This window comes from Uranotaenia lowii, chromosome 2 (genome assembly GCF_029784155.1).
Source record: "Uranotaenia lowii strain MFRU-FL chromosome 2, ASM2978415v1, whole genome shotgun sequence".
NCBI lineage: Eukaryota > Metazoa > Arthropoda > Insecta > Diptera > Culicidae > Uranotaenia > Uranotaenia lowii.
This window is the reverse complement of record NC_073692.1, coordinates 162189891-162212346: the sequence shown is the minus strand read 5'-3', so window position 1 is coordinate 162212346 and position 22456 is coordinate 162189891. Positions and strand designations below refer to the sequence as shown.

The 22456-nt window shown below is 35.3% G+C and overlaps 1 protein-coding gene and 1 long non-coding RNA gene across 3 annotated transcripts in view; one reads left to right on the top strand and one right to left on the bottom strand.

Moving 5' to 3' along the window:
• The window catches only part of LOC129743053 (transcription factor E2F5), a 128139-nt gene that overhangs the window by 100977 nt on the left and 4706 nt on the right, over positions 1-22456 (bottom strand). The gene's annotated exons all lie outside the window — the stretch shown is intronic.
• LOC129743055 (uncharacterized) lies at positions 9566-11996 on the top strand. The gene is made up of 5 exons (XR_008736587.1): positions 9566-9701; positions 9804-10569; positions 10650-10865; positions 10920-10980; positions 11377-11996. It is a non-coding gene; the product is annotated as an uncharacterized LOC129743055 (long non-coding RNA).

The window sequence follows — 22456 nt, the reverse complement described above, 5'->3', positions numbered from 1 at the left end:
CCAATCGTTGTGTTTTTCTTCGATATCCCGAAATGATGTTCTAATTGAAGGTATTGCACACAATTGTTCGAATTCGTCCTTAATTTTATCAGCACAAGCTCTACTTAAGTGTTGCTTTTCAACAAGTACTTCTAGACACAGGTCTAAACGTTTTTTGGCAATATCTGGATAGTGTGCAATCACATCGGGATTGGATGGGATAAGTTAAGGGAGATCGTATAGCCATTTTATTCAAAAATCGACAGTTAAACGAACTACAGCTATTTCTGAATACACTGAGGTTTTTTTTTACGCGGTATTTGGTCCCGCGTAAAAAAAACCCGCGTAAAAAAAAACCGCGTTAATTCGAAAATCCGCGTAAAAAAAACCGCGTTAATTCGAAAATCCGCGTAAAAAAAACCGCGTTAATTCGAAAATCCGCGTAAAAAAAAACCTCGTTAATTCGAAAATTCACGTAAAAAAATCCATTTTTATTAAAAAGTTCAAACAAAACAGCACGTTACTAAAAAACGCGTAAGAACCATGATTATTTAAAAATTTGCGTACAATGATAGTTTATTTTTAAGATAAAAAACAAAATCAATTAGATTAATAGAATAGTAGGGTCTCAGGTCTCATGTTCCATGTCTCAGGTCTTAGGTTTCATGACTCAGGTCTCAGGTCTCATGTCTCATGTCTCATGTCTCAGGTCTCAGGTCTCATGTCTCAGGTCACATGTCTCATGTCTCAGGTTTCAGGTCTCAGGTCTCATGTCTCAGGTCTCATGTCTCATGTCTCATGTCTCAGGTCTCAGGCTTCAGGTCTCATGTCTCATGTCTCATGTTTCATGACTCATGTCTCAGGTCTCATGTCTCATGTCTCATGTCTCATGTCTCATGTCTCAGGTCTCAGGTCTCATGTCTCAGGTCACATGTCTCATGTCTCATGTCTCAGGTCTCAGGTCTCATGTCTCATGTCTCATGGCTCATGTCTCATGTCTCAGGTCTCATGTCTCATGTCTCAGGTCACATGTCTCATGTCTCAGGTTTCAGGTCTCAGGTCTCATGTCTCAGGTCTCATGTCTCATGTCTCATGTCTCAGATCTCAGGTCTCATGTCTCATGGCTCATGGCTCATGTCTCATGTCTCAGGTCTCATGTCTCATGTCTCAGGTTTCAGGTCTCAGGTCTCATGTATCACGTTCTTAGTCTCAGAGCTAAGATTTTCCCAACTACAAAAATATTCTAAGTGTTTTCCTTTGAAAAAGTCTTAGAATATTTTCTCTGACAAACCGCGTTAATTCGAAAATCCGCGTAAAAAAAAACCGCGTTAATTCGAAAATCCGCGTAAAAAAAAACCGCGTTAATTCGAAAATCCGCGTAAAAAAAAACCGCGTTAATTCGAAAATCCGCGTAAAAAAAGCCGCGTAAAAAAAACCGTGTAAAAAAAAACCGCGTAAAAAAAACCTCAGTGTACAAGGATATCCTTGTCGGAAACATGACCAGTCTTTTTTGCTTTCTTAATTGCCGATTTAGTTGAGAATCCAAGTTCTACGCTTCCAGGAGATAGGAGATTTATTTTTGTGTCCTATAAGTGTTTTTTTTTATTTTACGTTTAGTCGTTCAGGCTTGGCTTTACAACTTTCTTTATCAATGCTCTTACAAGCCCGGTTAAATCATCGAAGAGAAACGGAATCATACTCGCGTTAAAAGGACTCAACGGTCAGGGCGGCCGTAACAAAAAAAAACTCAGTTTTGGTCCCAGCAAATTATCATCTACAGCTTTAGCAACAATGTCAAATACCTTCGACCGGGAAATCGATGGAAAACTCCGCTTAAAATTTGAATGATTTTTCTTCTTGACTTTTTCTCCTCGTCGACAAACCGTTTGAGGTACGGTAGCATTTTGGCAGCACGTTCAGCAACGCGTTCATTTTCCACCCAGCGAATGTCACACAATATTAACGAAAATATAGCTGAACCCGTTACTGCAGTATAATGTGCCCTTCTAAGTGAAATGTGTTTGAACATCCTCAAAAATTCATCCTAATTCCATTCACTTTTCCTCAGTCCCTCCTTGAACGCTTTATGTACAGTGTGAAGTTCACAGCTCCCAATGGTGAGAATCGTACGCCGGATTCGAAACAAGTTCTTGAACCTCGCTAGTTACGGCGTGTTCGTAAATTGATTTTTTGGGTGATGCATCGATTTGTTTGGTAGATGTCAAATCACCTTCCAATGCATTTGCATACAGTTTGTTTAATTTACGAACGTCAGCATCGATAGAAAAAATCACTTCGATAGAAAAAATCAATTTACGAACACGCCGTTAGTTCCTTTAGAATTTTCCAATTTACTGCTGGACCATCCATAGAATACTGGATCACTCGTTTCAGTAGATCAGGATTTTTAGAAAAAACATAGTTTCACGCCATACAAAAGGTCATTCGAGCGCGTCGACGATAAGAATGTAGAACCAATATACCTTGGTTCAACTAGGTTTGTGTTCCAGAAGCGCACACTAATATCCATTTGTTGCTTCTGCACAATCTTATTTAACGTTTCGTCAAATCCTAATACGAACTCGCTACAATTCTGTAGTAAATTGAAAACTTCATTCAAAAATAGAGAGCAATACCGTGTGGAATCAAATAGGTTATTTTTGTTCTTCCCATTTCTATTCGATTAGCAATCTGGCTGTTCGGGAACATCCTTTTGTTGTTCAATGAAGCAAGTTCAAACTAATCGAAACAGTTCCAGTTCGGCAGGAGGATTCGTTTCGACCTGGTAGAAATCGGTCGAAGTCAATTGGAAAGCGACTGGTGATAAACCGTCAATCCATTTCCACTTGTTTCGACCTATTTCGACTGAACTTCATTGAACAGATTTTCACTGAGTCAAAAATTCCCGACTTTTTGAAAAAATTCCCGGCTTTTTCCCGCTTTTTTCCCGTTGGATTTCAAATCCCGTCTTTTTCCCGTTTTTCCCGGATGGGTGGCCACCCTGCAATTGGAAGGTCATCGTACCTGGAGGCTAGTTGGAGGTCGTCGAGTCAGGAAAAAAAATTGAGCTCTCATTATTTTCGCCGTTAAGTTTGTTAGTTAGCCCAACTGTACACGAAATTTTGAAGAAATTCATTGAAAGGTAAATCATTTATAACTTAAAACATTTGAATAATTCTTAACTGCGCAGAATTAGGGCCGTTCACGGTACCATATATTTGAACATCTGTGTTTCTATAATTAAGGAATCGATTAATTATCAAGTAGGACTTTCGAAAAAGCGACATGAGAAGTCGGGAACCCAGGGCACGGAGCAAATAATAAATTCAATAGTTGTCTGAAAAAAAGCTAAAAAAATATTTTCTAAAAATTATAAAATAGCGCCTTCAAGTATGCAATGGTTGAGACAAACTTTTAGAAATCTCTTCTGACACTTATAAACTAGGTATGAAATATGAAAAAAGTCAAACGGTATAAATAGCATTCACTTTAGCTGGACAAACCTGCTCTCTCCTAGCCTTAATAACTTTTGTGTCGTAACCCGTATCACCAAACAGTCTTCGGAGGAAATGAATAAAATTACGTCAAGATTCAGAAATTTGCAGAGGATTCGATGCATGTGCAAAAAAGCTCCAGCGGGTAGGAAAAATAAATAAATCAAACAAAAACCAATCCATACAAACTTGAGAACAGTCTTCACGGTACAACTTGAGTTCGAAGTGCACGCAAGTTTTTGCACTTACTTGCACACAACTTTCGAGGCGCAAGTTCAACACGCACCCATTTAAACTCACCGCACTCAAAGTGCAGGGTACAAGTTCGAGCTCGTGTTCGAACCCGGGTGTGAACCCGTGTGCGCGCATCCATGTTCAGAATTAAGGAAAAGGAATATAATGCAGAAAGTGTAAGCGCTTGACCATCTTTCTTAGGTAACTTTTTTGTTTCAATTCCAATCATGATGCTGTCTTCGGGTAAAATATTTGTCTTGATTTAGGCTTTGAGAAAATTATTTAAAAAAATCAATCGGCTAGTGGGGAAAAAAGTTATTAATGAAAAATTTGTTTTTGTGCATCTTCCGAGCAAAATATTTTTTAATCTCATTCACGCTTGAGGCTCAATCTCAACCCCTTCCGATGGTTAGATTTTGCTTAGTTAAAATAGTGACCTTCTGGTAAGCCAATGATTAATTTAAGTTCGAAGCGGGTTAGATTTACCATGTTTTATTCTTCCTATACTAAGATTAGTAACTCTATTTTGCACTGTGGTTTGTTAAATCATTTGAAAATGCTAATATTATTATTATCGTAAAGTAATGTTTGAATACGATTTTGTAATGTTTTAATACGATTTTCACTGAAAAAATGTCCTAAATGCTTATTTTTACAATAAATATCGAAAATGTTAACTTTACAACATTTTCATGAATTTGAATCAGAATCCCAAAGTAAATATGGATTGATTTTTTGTTTTTTGGAAAGACATACCAAATTTCAAAAATCTGTGAATACTGTATTCTATAACACAGGATCTGTGACGAAAATATGCTCGAAATGCTCTGAAATTATAAATTATTCTGTGATTTCGGCTACCTTGGCCATAACTTCTACAATTTTCAACCGATTATGATAAATAATCAGTTGAAATCTTTGTTTTATATCAACATTCGAGTTCCGTATAAAACAAACAATTTTATAATGTTACCATCCAAATCTAAAATCATCAATAAAATTTCTGTCGATGAAATAAAATCCGATTTTTATCGTTTTTTCGTTCATAAATTCATCATTATCATCAACACCTACCGTTTCAAATAAAAAATTTACAAAAAAAAATCAACACCTACTGTTAATCATACGCTAAAATGATGTTCAGATGATCAGTACAAGTTTGTTCACCTTCAACGTACAAAACAGAGGTTCAAAACTAATGTTTTGCAGTCCGAAATTTTTAAAAATTTGATTACAAATAAATCGTTTTTTTATTTTCAAAACTCGCTTTTCAATTCGCTGTTTGTTGTATCTCAAAATTTAACAAAATGAAAATAGTTTCAATCGTTCATTTGAAAAATGATTATAAAATTTGTACAGTTTCGATGTTTATTTCAATAATTTTCTTTCAACTTCCATATAACTGATCAACACATTGAAATGATTGATTTCATTTTTATGTGAATTAGTTAAAAATAAATGGAATCATGATCAATTATTAATAAAACGATTAAAAACTTAAACAAAGTTTTAAAGACGGACGATAAAAACATTTTTTCATGTACGACTAATCCAGTGTACAAACACTCGAATTATCTATTACGGCCTGTTATGAGCTTTTGAGTATGATGAACATATTTTTTCTATAAAGAAATTGTGTAAAACATCAATAAAATAAATAAATGATGCGAAAAACAACTGTAAAACCAATTTATAAAAATTGTATTAAAAGGGCCTGTAAAGTTCATATAACAAATTAATTATAGAACAAATGAAAATAATATATGTAATTCTCAATTTGGTAGGTATTCAATAAAATGAGGTATTTCAATTTTCTAACATCTTACCAGTGGAAGTTAGCACAATTAAATCCATTCAACGAATCTTCTAAATAATTATGAGTTTTATTTATTTTCCTATTTTGTCAGTTTCATAGTGAAAATATTTGATGTCATTTTTAACCCTCCAAAGTTGTTCGGGTCAATATGAACATCATGCCAATATACTGAAAAACTGGGATTATTGAAAGACCAACTATGTTCTATCAAAATGATAATCAAAATAACGACAAAAAACTAAAATTTAATTAATCTAAATCGGTTCATTAAAAATGAAATACAGCTAAGCAAAGCCAAAATTGGATGTCGTTTTTTAAAGTAAGACCTTTTCAAGCGGAAGATACTAAATGGCGGTCAAAACATTCATTGCATCCCAACTTATCTAAACATCGTCGGATAGATGTACACTCTTGACAAGTCCAAACATCAATTAAACATTCAAATACAGAAATCTGCCACAAGTTATGAGGATTTTAAAAATATATTTTTATTTAATTTTTTCTTTCTGAACCAGTTTCCTCAAAGCTTGTAATACATATCGCCTTAATTTTGAAATGTTGAGTAGCTTGAATAAATAACCTATACACAATGAATATAATATCATAAAAATCGGATAACATTTACGGCCGGGGGAACGTCATCAAACTGCAACTCAAATTTCCCAGAAACGGATGTTTTGCGAACAGCTTTGGAAGGTTAATATTTTGCTCATTTATGACATTTGTGATATTTTTGCCATTTTTGAATTTTCATCTTTTTTTGTCAATTTAGCTATTTTTGATAATGATTGTTTGGTCGTTTTTCCATTTGTGTCATTTTGATAATTTTTTCATTTTTTTTCATTCAAATTTTTCAAAATTTTTCATGTTTTCTACTCGCCATGCGATGATTTATCCATTTTATGATTGCATTTTTTAATGCCTCAGAAATATAAACATTGTTTTATGAGATTTGCGGAGCGAGAGTTGCAATGGCAATTTCCAAACATTTTATCATATCACCGGTTTTCTGAAAAACAACCTAGTTCCAGAAAAACAAATTTTCGGTAAAATTTTTTTCTTCTTTTTTTTGGCCGACAGACAAAAAAATTTCATAACAATTTTTAAGAACCAATCATATATTATATTTGAATCGGTTTTACCACCCCATACATAACTCCAAAAATGTTCAAAAAACAGCATTGAAATTGATTTACATACGCACAAACGATAGAAAAACTAACTAAAGAAAATAATTCATACCACATTCAACACCCAGGCATACACAGGCAGACACATTCAATCTCAGTTCAGCCAGCCACTGTGAGTACAAAACTCGGTACGAACCCGAAGCGAACCAGAGTACGAACATCGGGGAGCGCACTCGGGTACAAAAAATGTGCTCGAGTTTAGGTTCGAACTAAACCCAAGTACAAGCTTGTGTGCAAGTTCAGAGAAAACTTGCGCCTGGATTTCCGCACTCAAGTTGAACTACATGTTTTCGTGAAGACTGCTTGAGAACTCTTGGAGTTATCAAAATAAGCTGAAAATTGCCATGGGACCTTTTGTCAGGACTTCAGCTCCCAAAATTTTGTTTCCGGAACATACCGCTGTTTTTGACCACCCTATTTTATACATTTGTTGTTTCATAACGGTTTTCTCAGTTTTTTGATCGGGTACCCACTTGTATACATCGGCGCTCGATTAATCGGAAAGTTTTTCCATCAAATCACTGGGAAAATAGCTTCATAAATCATTGTTTTCCCAAAGTTTTGAAGACGATATTGTAGAGAATATTGATAATAACATAGAAAAAATATTGTTGATAATTATACACTATTATGGGTTAAAGGTTAGGTTAGCATTAAGGCAATGAGAACTAATTGATATTGGTAACGTTACTACACAGAAAAAAATAATGACTATTACGTGTCATTGAAAATGTTTACTTTTAATATAATACATCCTGTAATTTAAATAACACGTAATTTTCAATGGATTTATTGAAAAGCAAATGAAAAATCATTTAATATTACAGCAAATGTCCTGTAACAAAAAGGAGCAGGACATGCACTGTAATTTTACAGATCGAAGCATTCATTTTCAAGTGAGAGCATTATCTACAGACGCTTTCATGCTGCAGGACTGTGAAATTATAGGATGTCAATCAAAAGAACAGTTTTCATTATTGCTAGCAACTGATCGACTGTTTGTTTCGTGGTAGTGCTATGGAGACCGACCGGAAATACACTAGTGTAAAAGCATCGCGCACGCTTTTGGCCACAAAGCCACAGGAAGCGTAGGTGTGAATAATTCGCATCGTTATCAGCCAGTTAGAACAATGCTCCTGTGGGAATCAAGCATCACCGGCTGATTATTCGTAAGTTCCCATTTTTAATTTTATAATTTTTTTATCAATTGAATGGATTATGCATGAAATTGCGGATAAATTGTTTAGTTCCATGGTGCTTCCGTGTCCTTTATTTCCAGGGATGGATCACAATATCTAGGTTCAGCGTGAAAAAGAATCCAAAAGATTTAACATTGTGAAACAAAAGATCGTATCGACACAGAGAATCACCAGGTACCTACATTTCTGTGATGGCACCGGCCTTTCGCTAACCTAGCGCTGGGTGATTATCTGTGTCGATCGAGCTGAAGTTTCACAAACATTAACTGATCCTTTAATTTTTTTTTATGTTACACAATCGACCAAAAAATCGAAAATTTAGTTCAAAGAACGAATACTAAATGGCTCAGAACAATTTAATTAAAACTTTGATCAAATTTAAACTATCATATATTTTATGTTCACAATATTAAAAAACATATAGTCACAGCAATATACTTCGCTTACTTTTTCTGCATTAAGCAATGCCTTTAAATAATATCATTTTGCGAAATGCAGAAATTCAGCACAGCACAGCCACGATGAAAAAGAAGGTCAGCAAGTTGTAACCTTGTAGCTATCGGAACTGATGGTTATTGAATAAAAGATTGCTCTTACCGTACATATACAGAGAAGTTATTTTTTTCCTTGTCAACTGTTTTACGTCAGCAGCTTCAGATAAAGATTTTGGAATATAGCTGATTTTGGATTTCTTATTTCATCAAATGGTCCACTTTCAATGTGGCCAAATTGTAAGAGTATCCTCCATAATATTTTGTTAAGATGGTGTCTAAAAAAAGGCTTTTATAATGAATTCTGAAACAATAATACGTACACAGATTCTCCAAAACTATATACTATGGTTTCGTAAACGTGACAATATCGACCCGGACTCAAACATCGGCGTTCTTGAACCGATCCTGTTGATTTAAAGCATATTATCTTTTCGTTTACGTTTAGTTTTAGTTTCACAACCTTTAGAACAGGTAGTGTTGAATCTGATGAGAATAATCTATTAGGAATATCAACAGTGACGTCACAACTAACACCACTACGAAAACGACACTGCTTTTTGCATACCTCCTTTCAGATTCTTGTTGAGTCGTCTTGTGTTAATTGTCAAAACTCGGTCAAGTTTCGCCCGAGATAGCTGCATTAATCGCAGCAAGCGAACTCGCATGCCGATAAAAGTACACTGGATTCTTTTTTTAAACGATCTTATTTTACCCGTTTTTTTTTTAAACGACTTTTTTTAAACGATTTTCTCGAAATAAAACGATTTTTGAACATATCAAATGCATGTTCTACACATTCCCGCTTTTTTCCAAACCACTCTTGGTTGATAATGATTCGGACGTTGCTTCCCGACGGAAACATAGGCTGACATGGCCACTTAGAGACTCTGCGGAAGTTCCGGAACAACCGTGCAAAATAAAGCAATCCAAAACAAATCTTTGAGCTTCCCGGTTTCACTCATATCACCTCAGAATAGTCTACCTGGTTGGAAATGATGGATTTACAGTCCAAGTTGGCCACTTTACTCAAAATGAGCGATGAATTTTGCCTGGTTGTTTCGAACTTTTTTTAAACGATTTCTTTTTTTGCACGAACACAAAAATCGTTTAAAAAAAGAATCCAGTGTACATAAGATTGTTCAGGAACATCTTTCTTCGGTGTGAACCACGGAAGCTAAATTTTATTTGCAAAATTTTCAAATTTCTGTAAAGAAGTTTCAATTCCTTGCGAATTTGGACAGCATCCAAGCCTCAACTAAAGCTAGTTCAATAGTTTTCTTTTAGTTGATCGATAGGTAAATTCAAAATCTCCTTAAAATTATGTAATATTGGTTCATATCGGTTGTGATGATTGTAATTGTGATTTTTCAGTCCATGAATATTCTTTTTTTTTTCAGCCATGGGGAACAGCATATCGGCTGCTGAAATAATTGCTACCAACATCGTTCACACTGAAGCCGCTAATGCTTCGAAGTTGCCCCCGGGACATCCCCCAATGCCAGGCGGTAGCATGAGCATTGACGCGGCCGGAGTAAATCCAGCACCGGAATGTCCAATGCACAAAAAAGAACCAACTCAGCCAGTCTTTAAGGAAAATCCTGTGTTAGTTTCCGAATGTCCAGTTGAACACGATCAGAGTGACATCAACCCGCTCAGTATGGTAAAATTTTAACATGAGCGAAAACAATACTCATGTAGTTATTAAAAAAAGTTTGGAAACGATGCAGATGCCGCCGATGAACCAAAATCCTGCGCCCGGTCAACCGTTCCCGTCGCCTACGGATCGATAAACGTCTTCAATTCCAAAAGTCACAGAAGATGGTCTCCAGGAGTTTTGGGTCTATCCCAGCCAGCAAATGTTCTGGAATGCCATGCGCGCAAAGGTTGGCGCTGGGAAAAAGATGACATCAAACAGAAAGACATGGATCATTAAGATACGCAACGCCAACAACGAGCAGGCCTGGCAGGAGGTTCTCAAATGGGAAGCACTGCGCTTTCGCGAGTGTGGCAATCCCAGGCTGAAGAGTTTTGACTCAACACTTCCACCTTATTGGTGAAGGTGACCCAATTTCTTGAGAGGTCGCAGGGATACATCAGGAGCTGTTTTGATAACTTCAAAAATTAACCAGAACAATTGTTAAGGTTACCAGTAATGCGCCGAAGGTAAGTTCTTGGTTTTTATTATTTAATTTTGTTTACTCTAATCGTTTCTGACAAAGTCAATGTTTTCTTTTCATTTACAGGAAAATTCTATGGTATCATTATGAGCAAGCAACAGGATGTAATGTGAATTCGTTGTCCAATTATTCTACATCCAAAAAGTCGAAAATCATAGATTATTCGCTTAGAAAGAAAAGGTTATCTTCAAATGAAAATTGCTCCAACATAGAAATATTCGAATTTTTAAGCACTTTTAATTACTTGGCGAAAATATCAACCATTTAATTTTGAAACGAGAGGTAATTAAAAAAAATTTAATTGTTATTCATTATTTTAATTTCAATTTTTCACAGCTCGGTACCCGAATCAACGAAATTGAGTTCCAAAACCCTGATCCGGTCCTTGTTGAAATAGGTAAATTATACACTTACTTCTCACATTATACATCTTATTCCTACAAATCCAATAAAAAAAATTCTAAAATAAAAAATATCGCCTCAAACTGCTGTCATCTATTCAGCTAGGTTGTAGAAGGGTTTTTATTCACTTTTACACAGAAAATTTAAAGTTTCTTTTTATTCTAAGTAATAAATAAGTGTAAAGTCATGCTTGAATTGTTCATTGAAATATTTAAAACAAATTGTAGAAAAAAATTTTGATGTTAGCCAATCATTCATTTTTCAAAAAGCGAAAAAACAGGGCTGCTTTTTTTCTTCGCTCAGCCGTGTATTTTTGAGATTTTTTTTCCAAAATAATTTGAACTCGTTTCATACAACCGTTTACTTATGCTTTTTTGTTTCTATTTTTCAGACCTTGGAAATCAGAAATCGGTGTTCTACTGCTTTGCAGAAAATCTGCGACTAAGCGAAGGTACGGATGATTTAGTCACAGCTCTGACTGATTTGCTAGCGGTTCATTTTGTACATTACTTTAGGTACAATGAACATTGTTCAAAATTTATGCTCCTCATTCAACAATATTCCGCGAAGGTTATCGACGATAAAGCATTTAGGTCCCAAGCCAAACGAGTCGGATTTGTCCAGAAAAAGGTGGTCAGAATCATTGCCGAATTGTCTGCTCACGATCCTAAAGCATCTTCCGATGAAGATATTTTATGAGCATGTTCATATGTCTAATTATAAAGACATAAAAAAAATATTTTTTTAATACTGCAATAGCGAGTTCAACTTGAATTCGTTGGTTACTGCTACAAGCAGCATAAGCATGCATAATTTTATTGTGTCGTAGTAAATGAACTATAATTATTAAGAATTAAAACAGTTTATCTTACATTTTGTGTTTTTATTTCTGAGCTGAGCCTGAGCTAGTACAGGAAACGCAATATTACAGCACTGTAATTTTGAAGTAGCCTGTCATTTTGGAGGAGCTTGTAATTTGAAAACCTGTGATTTGAAAGCAGCATGTAATCTGAAAACAGCCCGTAATCTGAACAAACCTGTAATTTTAAAGCAGCCTGTAATTTTTAAGCAAGCTGTAAAAATTATTGTCACTTTAAAAATAAGTGTCATGTGATCTTTTTTAGACCTGTAAAATTACGGTAAATGTCCTGCTCCTTTTTGTTACAGGATATTTGCCGTAATTTTACAGAAAATAATTTTTTCTGTGTACGAAACCGAATATAATCATGTTCTGAATAATTATGTATCACCGTGTCTTGAGATTCCGTTCAGAAATGAATACGTCAAAAGAAAGTGTGTGAGAGAGAGACTCTCGAAGGACCTTTGATGTTGGATCAAATGGAGAAAACACGCGGCTTTCCGATCTTTCCGTTGCGTAACTCAACAAGAAGAGAGGGTAAACTGTTCATGCGAGAATAAGAGTTCTTCGAAGAATCGAAGGTGGGATTCAGTTTACAAAGAGAGCTATAGAGTGACGGTAGATTTTCTGTCGTAGTGCTGTGATTTGTAGTGAGTTGAACTAGGAAAGAATGTGACGCGGCTAGATTAAAAAAAAAAGGATGGATATTTCGAGGATGGAAGTTGACCGGTTACGACAATGGCGTGTTCGGTAAGGGTAACCAATGCTCCCTGATTTAAAACGGTATGTGTCTTAAGAAATTTTTATTATGGATTGGTGAAATTTGGTTGGACCAAAAGATGGTATGTACTTTTCAAGATGGTGGCCTCGATAGTCAAAATAAATTTACATTGAACGTGTGCATGTGTTTTATTTTTTTCGATTGTGTTGCTGCAAAGTGAATATTTCAGAGTTTATCTTATTTTTGGATCGAGCATTGCATCATATCAATCAATTTTACTGTGGAACAAAAATGGAGCAACCATATATTCGAAAGGATTTTGAAATGCTAGGGGAAGTATTGTCGTTAAAAAAAAAAACATTAATCAGTCTGCTGAGGAAGTGGCAGTCGATTTTTCTTCTTCATTTTTGTTGTGGTAACGCAATCAAACTTACAGTTAAGGTGAATATGGATTTTTTAACAAGTGTTCGAAATACTAATTGAATTTTAAAAAAAACCTGGTTTAGTTCCCTTTTTCCGATAAAGTTTAATAAAATAACAAGTAAACGGTATCTCGTTGGGGTTAACTTAAGTCTCAAAAACTATTTTTGATGTAAAATTGGTGTCTGACAGTCTCTTAATCGAAATAAATACTATGCCTCAAAAGGAAGTAGTTTCTTTGGGATGGAGAAAAATTCGCAAAGCGTTGATTTAAAAAAAAAAAAAATAAATAAATAACAAAAGCGCTTTCAAGATGAATATTAAGGAGTCAATAAAAAGGATAGTCGAGTTCAATGAAATTAATTTAATCTAGATCAATTAAAAAGCATTTGGATGGATGAAAGATTTTAAATAAGTTTATATACAAATAAAAAATATATAAATTTGTGTAAAAAATATATCTAAGTACCTTTCAACGTAATTTGATAAAATGGTCCAAGGAGAATAAATGCACATTTGAACGATGTTTTTTTTATTGGTAATTAAGAAACAATGTGGTAAAAAGGTTAAAGTGTTTTGAAATAAATAAAATAGTACTGTTTTGGGGTGAATAATAGTCCCTAACAGGTAAAGTAATTCAAAAGGAAGTAAAATAAAGTCCTGTTTTTGGGTGAATAACAGTCCCAACAGGTTGAGTGAATCAAAGGAAGTTACGTAAAGTCCTGTTTTGGGTGAATAACAGTCCCTAACAGGTAAAGTAATTCAAAAGGAAGTTAATAAAGTCCTGTTTTTGGGTGAATAACAGTCCCAACAGGTTAAGCGAATCAGAATGTAATAGAATAAAGTCCTGTTTTGGGTGAATAACAGTCCCTAACAGGTAAAGTAATTCAAAAGGAAGTAAATAAAGTCCTGTTTTTGGGTGAATAACAGTCCCAACAGGTTGAGTGAATCAGAATGTAGTAGAATAAAGTCCTGTTTTGGGTGAATAACAGTCCCTAACAGGTAAAGTAATTCAAAAGGAAGTAAAATAAAGTCCTGTTTTTGGGTGAATAACAGTCCCAACAGGTTGAGCGAATCAGAATGTAGTAGAATAAAGTCCTGTTTTGGGTGAATAACAGTCCCTAACAGGTAAAGTAATTCAAAAAGAAGTAAATAAAGTCCTGTTTTTGGGTGAATAACAGTCCCAACAGGTTGAGCGAATCAGAATGTAGTAGAATAAAGTCCTGTTTTGGGTGAATAACAGTCCCTAACAGGTAAAGTAATTCAAAAGGAAGTAAAATAATGTCCTGTTTTTGGGTGAATAACAGTCCCAACAGGTTGAGTGAATTAAAGGAACTTTAAGCATCCCTGAATGGGGAAAATTAATAAAAAAAAAAACTGGGAAGGTTAAATTCAAAAACAGAAGTTTATTGGAGTATTTTGAAGTCCCAAAAATTGTTGAATATAACTATGAAGGTGAACGACAGTCATATATTGTGTAATCAAAAGAAGAAGAAAGAACTTAGGAATACGAATAAAAATAAAAGTTTTTTTTTTTGGTAAAAAAAAAAGTTAAAATTAAAAGAGAAAACCATAGATGAAATCAAACTATCATAGTTAAAGAAATGAAACAATGAGAAGGTAATATGATGAGTAATGGAGATGTTATGATTTTCGTTGCTCTGATCTTATCGTTGTTGAGATAAAAAAGAATAAGTAGAAACATTTGAGGTAAAACAGTGTCCGGATGGTAAAGCTCAAGATCAAAGCCAATCATGTAACTTGTGGCGAGCCTATAGTCAAGAACCAGGAAGCATAACTCCAGAGTAAAGAGTTATTTCTTCTAGCTTAAATTTTATTAGCAAGAGTCAAGCGAAAATAGAAAAATCCAGAGTCAAAATAATAAATCCAAATGACAACGTTTAAAAAAGAGTTTAAAAAAAAAATTGAACCACAAGTAAAGAGCTAAGTTAGGTGTCGAAAATAGTTAAACACTAAAATAAGAGAATAGGGTCAAAGTGAAATACTCAAACTGAATATTCAAGAGACAAATCAATAGTCTCTAGTAAGAACTCAATAATCAGGAGTCCAAAGTATAAAAAGTAAAAAAAAAATGCAAAAGTTCAGATTAAAATTCGAAGAAAAGAAGGTAAAAAGAGAAAGAAGATGAATAACAGGAAAAAAAAGAAAAAAAATATAAAATGAAAAAAAAGAATAAAATAGAAAAAGGAACAGCGGGAAAATCCTAGATATACGAATAAAAAATAATTAAAATGTTAGAACATGGAGAGATTATAAAATGACTACATTATAAAATGAATCGAGGCATGAAGGATAAAAAAATTATGAGAAAGATAAGATTGGGAGTTTCATTGATAACTATTGCGACTATGATAAATTGTGCAGTAAATGAAAATGATTTAAAAAAAACGGTTAACGATGAAACACTTCTCAACAAGTAAAGGGTTGAGAGAAGTGATAACTATATGCTATTAAAAGACTCCCCAAACAGTCGTTTGATTGTCATTTGAATAGTCTAAGTATTTTTCCTATGATTTTCCGTGATGTATAAAACCATTTCTAAAGTGGATTTGTAAAATATTACATAACGGCTCGGCCCGTTTAGCCGAGAAATTCTCTAGACTCAAGAAGGTTTACAGCAGATTGTAAAAAAAAAAAAAAAATAAAATTCAAATTTATATCATTAAAAGTATCAAGTGTTAAAAAATAATAATCTTAAGTCAAGATGCAACAGTAAATAGCTTAGGAGTAGAGATAGTTATCATGACTTGGAAACTTGGAAGAAAGGCTCGAGAGTTAAAAATGTCAACTATACAATAAATCACAGGTACAAAGTATCAAGTGTAAAAGAAATGATTCAATGGTTCAAGAGTCAACTGTAGATAGTCAATTGTCAAGGGAAGTTCAAGAGTTAAGAACCTATAAATAATAGTAAGCAGTCAGAATGAAATAATAATGAATAAAACAAATGGAGTTTCAAGAATATAGAATCAAGCTTCTCAACTGCGAATAAATGTAAATTTACGATGCAAGAATGAAAAATAAATAAGGTCGATAAAAGATTTTGGAATAGATGTAAGATGTCTAAGGTAAATGTCACGAATCACCAGACTGATTGTCAAAAGCCGAAGGTTAAAAGTTGAGGCCCAAAAGTCTAGAGAAAAAAGTTGTCAATCGAATGATAAAAGTTAGAATTAAAAAATGAGGTAAGGAACATAAACCGATATTCGAGATTCAAGAACCGAACTCAAGAGTCAAGAATGAAGTTCGAGAATCAAAAGTCAAGTATCAAGAGGTGCTTAAAAAAAATAGTTTGGCTAAAAATCAGAGCCATTAATTAAAGTTAAGGAGGCAATAATCTAGAAATATGAGAAAGGACAATCTTAGAAAGCCAAGAGAAAAAAGTAAAGTCTAAGAAAATTTGGGTTTTATATTCAAGAATAAAAATTATATAGAGAAAAGGTAATCCAAAGTCAGAGTGAATAGCCAAAATGAAATAAAAGAAGATCCATGAATAAAATGGTAAGCAAAACTCCGAAATCAAGTGTTAAAGGCTAAAAACCAACGCTCGGAAATTCAAAATCAAGAATGTTAAAAATTTGATAGCACGAGTTTCAAGTGTCAGGAATGAAAAAAAATTAAGTCTAGTGTCCAAGATAAAGAGTGTCATAACTTATGACTAATAAGTTAAAATTGAGGTGTTGTTGATCAACAGTAAAATGTAATACGGAAGTAACTGTTGGTTGGATTTTAAAACTCATTTTATATTTTTAGCAAGCGAAACGTTTGCTGATATCAATATGAAATCTGAATGAAAATAATAATCATCAAGCGACGTTAGCGGAATTTAAGCCACGACATAAACAGCACTTTTTGCACACAAAAAAAAAGATGTTCATCTTAATTATTTTCAAATTTAGTTTAAATAGTCAGTGAATGAAATTGTTAAGATAAAAATGAAGAGGAAAGATTAAAAGATGAAATAAAAAAAAAAACATGAATAGAAAAGTAAAACGACTGAAATAACAAAAAATAAATGAATAAATAAATGACAAAATGAGTATTTATGAAATTTTGAAGCATGAATTGTTATGTAGATGGGAAGCTGATGAGATGAGACATGAAGAAGACGATATTTTCAGATTGTATAAATTGATTTTTTTCACTGACTGACTGAGCAAAAACCAAAAGAATGCAAAATTTAGGATAACACAGTTTAATCGTAAATGTTTTAAAAATAATTTTACAGAAGTTAAAACAATTTGAGTTGAGAAATATCACAACAGAGTTTTAAATTGCAAATTCAAATATTGTAAAATTCCTTATAATTAGTAACAAGAAGTGAGGTTAATGTGTCAATTTAACAAAATTGTTAAATTTCTATAACTAAGAATCAGGAAACAGTGAATGGCTTAGGAGTAGAATCAATTACCATGGTTTAAGTATTAAAAGTTTAAGTGAAGTCTAAGAAAACTAAAACTAAAATCATAAGTCGAGAGCCAAAAAAAACAATAGCAAGAAGTGTAAAGTGAACTCGATGATTCAAGAGAAAGAAGAAACATGAGTCAGTAATCATGGTTCATTGATTAATTAAACATTTGAAAGATTAAGGCTCAAGAATCTAGAATCAAGTAATTGTAATAGAATATAAAATAAAAATTTAATTAAAAGTGACAATATCAAAAATTAAGATTCAACAGACAATGATCAAAAATCGGAAGTAAAGTAAAAGAATAAAGAAAACTTAATAGTCAAGATTCAGAATTCAAAAAAAAAGTCAATATTCAAAATAAAAGAGAAAACGAACAAAAGTCAGCATTTGGAGAGAATTAAAAAAAAACAAGGATCATGATTCAAGAGGCAAGAAACCGTTATCAAGAACGAAGAGTTAAGAAATTTTTAACCAAGGTTAAGGATTAAATAATTTGAAACAAAAGAAAAAATTATTAAAAAAAATTCCACGTCAAGTTTTAAAAACAAAAATAAATAAAAGTAAAACCTTCGTTGAAACGTAAGAAATTAAGATCAATAATCAAATCAATAATTAAAAAAAGGTAATTATACAAATACAAATACATAAACTTAGCTACTTTTTTTAACACGAATCACTTTAAAGAATCAATCATTATAAAGATATTAAATTGTTTGGCAGTGGAAACTAATGGACAAAAAAGGGTTAATACAAACGACATAGGAACAAAAATAAAATTTTACTGATCGAGCTTTACAAGCGAAATTGGAAACAAGACATGAACAGCCTTTACTTAAAAAAACAAACATCGTTTGTTAAAAAAAAAATTCAAACTAAAATATCAAAAAAAAAATCAGTTATATCATTAATCTCTTTCGTAGGTCAGTAAATGAGAGTAGAGGTGAAGGCGAATGTAGAGAATATTGATAATAACATAGAAAAAATATTGTTGATAATTATACACTATTATGGGTTAAAGGTTAGGTTAGCATTAAGGCAATGAGAACTAATTGATATTGGTAACGTTACTACGAAACCGAATATAATCATGTTCTGAATAATTATGTATCACCGTGTCTTGAGATTCCGTTCAGAAATGAATACGTCAAAAGAAAGTGTGTGAGAGAGAGACTCTCGAAGGACCTTTGTTGTTGGATCAAATGGAGAAAACACGCGGCTTTCCGATCTTTCCGTTGCGTAACTCAACAAGAAGAGAGGGTAAACTGTTCATGCGAGAATAAGAGTTCTTCGAAGAATCGAAGGTGGGATTCAGTTTACAAAGAGAGCTATAGAGTGACGGTAGATTTTCTGTCGTAGTGCTGTGATTTGTAGTGAGTTGAACTAGGAAAGAATGTGACGCGGCTAGTTTAAAAAAAAAAAGGATGGATATTTCGAGGATGGAAGTTGACCGGTTACGACAGATATCACCCGGAATTTAATTACAAAAGCGGTTTATGTGAATTCTTACCTAATACCTGAATATCACTGTAGTGAATGAGGAAAACATATTAAATAAATATTCCGTTTAATGATTGAATCCTGAACAATTTCATGATAAATATCAATCGATTTGTATCAGTGTTCCGACAGAGATTTCAGTTACTCTGTTGGAAGCTTTGAGAAAGAGCTTTTGCTTAACAACATGTTGGAATAAAAGAGAAATATGTAAGTGAAAGAGAGAGACGATCTAGGACTGATCTAAAGCTGTGCTTAACCGGTCTGGTCATTCTAGTTGCGATGCTTGCGATAGACGTTTGCGTTATAAGTTGTTTTAATTTGTTTTAATTATACGCGTTATTCGGAATTCGGGTAGGATGTTCGAGCTGCAAAAAAAGCGCAGAACACGACAATCACCAAAAACGAAACAGAGACTTGTTGTGTTTACATTCTGTGTAACCCGAGTAAAAGAAAAAGTGGAATAAGTTTCGCTCTAACGTAAAAAAAAAGTTTTCGTGGCTGAGAGTTAACTCTCATCTGCGGGGTTATCATGACAGGCGATGATCCAGATCCACCGGATGACAGAGGTTCATTTCCTCCGTGGATGGCTTATAGCGAAAACGATGGTGTTCTTCGCATAATGCTCCTGCGAACAGTTTCGGATAGTGATGACAACACGGAAAAGAAAGACGAATCGCTCCCACAAAATCCGTTTTTAATTTCGCGATCTGTCGAAACAGCTGTCGGTTATGGAAACCGTCATCTAGTTACCGCCGTCAAAGAAGCGAAAGGTAGTCGATATGTTTTGCGAACGCGATCTCCGGAAGTCTATAACAAACTGCTTAAGATGACTCATCTCATGGATGACGAACGAACCCCTATCGAAGTAGTAGACCACCCAACTCTTAGCTTTACTAAAGGTGTTGTCTATGAACCTGACACTAAGGACTGGGATGAAACCGACCTGCTAAAAGAACTGAGTTGTGAGGGTGTTACAGCCGTGAAGAGAATAACAACCAAAGATAAGAAAACCGGTACTACTATAAACACTCCCCTACTCATATTAACGTTCAAAGGAACCAATAGGCCGAACCACATACTCTTTGGAATGTTAAGAATAAGTGTTCGCACTTACTATCCGTCCGTGTTACAGTGCCGCAGCTGTGCTGCCTACGGCCATACCCGTAAGCACTGTTCGAGCGAAGCGGTGTGCTTCAAAGGTTCACAGAAACACAGTCTCGAAAACACCCAGGAATGTCCGAACCCAGCTCACTGTTACCATTGTGGAGGAGCCCACTCTCCGATCAGCAAAAGCTGTCCGGTCTTCCGGAAGGAGAAAGCAGTGGTAAGGTTAAAGGTTGACAGAAATTTAACGTACCGTGAAGCCCGAGCCGAGGTCGAAAAAACCAGCTCCCAGAACACGTACTCGAGTCAAGTCCAGAATCGACTCAATGAGCACTCTGATAAAGACAGGGAAATACAGCTACTGCTGAAGGAAGTAGAGAATCTCCGAGACCAACTAAAGGATTTTAACCTCGTTAAGTCGCAGCTAGAAGCATTACAAAATGTACATCAAGCTGCCTTAGGAATGAGTCAATCCGATAAAACTGCAAAGCAAACGAGCAATCAAGCGGAAACGTCTTAGAAAACTAGAGTTTCTCGGATAGATTCAGGGAAAAAATCCACTCAACCCACCTCTCAGACCACTAAACAACATGAACCAACTAAACAATTTGCTTCAACTTCTTTCAAATACCCAGACCGTAGCATTAGCAGGAAACGAAACATACAAAATCCCTCCACGACCATACACGACAAGTCCTCTAAGTTACCACACCAAAACCATCCGACCGAAGACATCAGCATGCGGAATTCCAGCGGAAACACCTCAGACGATGACGACTATGACGACTGATTATACCCCGTCAACTATAGACATCAATGATCCACTGATACCATCAATCACATCGCATAACGACCACAGCAATGAAATAGGCACTCGATTACGGAACGAACAATCATCTAGCAAAAGTATGAATTTGGCAAGCAGGAATCCAGCAAACAGGCACCCCCCCGTGTCAGCTCAAGCAGAAAACACATCAACGAACCACCACAATTTCACCACTGTTGCAGCTGACACGGGGAACGAGCCTCCCATGGCAAGTATCCTTGAAATTATTCCCCGAACAGAAAACCCAGCCGAATCTTATTCCACAGATAATACCGCCTCCAACAATGGAGATCTACATCCTCAAACAACTACTTACGACCTGAATACAAGTACTACTAGATTCAACATCTGTAGCCTAGCTTCGACAAATCACCACACATCGTCAGCCTCAAGCAGGAATCCTGCAAACAAGCATCTCCCCGTGTCAACCTCGACCGCTTCAGCAGAGCCGAGATTACCCGAACAAATACCGGCGACAGTTGACACGGGGGAAATGCCTTCTCTGGCAAGTATAATAATACGTTCTAGCAATTTGAGAAATGCAGCCGACCGTCCTTCCACAGATTTACCGGAACCGCAAATTACTAAAATGCACTGCACACCGTCAACTTCAAGCAGGAATCCAGCAAACAAGCACCTCCCCGTGTCAGCCTCGACCGATTCAGCAGAGCTGCGAATACCAGAACAACCTCCGGCGATAGTTGACACGGGGGAGATGCCTTCCCCGGCAAGTATACCAGCACGTCCTTGCAATTCGCGAACTGCAGCACACTGTCTTTCCACAGATTCATCGGAACCAGAAATATCTAGCAGCTCAGCCCTTGCCCTTCAGTGGAACATTAGAGGCCTACGAACTCATCGCAACGAACTTCTACTGCTGATCTCCAAGTATCAACCGTCTGTGATCTGCTTGCAAGAAACAAATGCAAGTTCTAACAACATTGCTGAGAACTTCATCGGTCGCAACTACCACCTTCTAATGGGACCTTGCTCCACTCATAGCAGACAAGGGGTAGCTCTAGCTATCAAAACTGGAATACCCTTTCAAAGGATTCCTGTTGATACGGGTATCCAGGCAGTAGCGATTCGTGTCTACTCACCAGTAGAGATGACCATCGTCTCAATCTATCTCCCACCCAGTGAAAGTGATGTTGTAGATAACTTAGGCGCACTAATCACGTCCCTACCCAAACCACTTATGATACTTGGAGATGTGAACGCTCACCATTCAGCCTGGGGCAGTCACATCACACGCAGGTCTACACCGGCAGTAAGAAGAGGGGAAAAACTATTGGAAGTGGCCACAACGAACAGACTTGTGGTGATGAATGACGGTTCACACACACGTGTTGACTCAGCAACTGGGAAAACGCAGGCCATGGACGTATCAATGTGCTCACCGACGCTGACGCAAAAATTTACTTGGAATATCCTTGCAGACACTTCCGATAGCGACCACTTTCCAATATTGATACAATGTCGCGGCAGTAGCGATGAACCAACGAGACAACGGAAATGGCTTTATAAACATACAGATTGGGAAGCTTTCGCAATGATGACAAGTGAAAAACTCATCCCGGGAGAACCTATTACGGCTGATCAGTTCACTGAA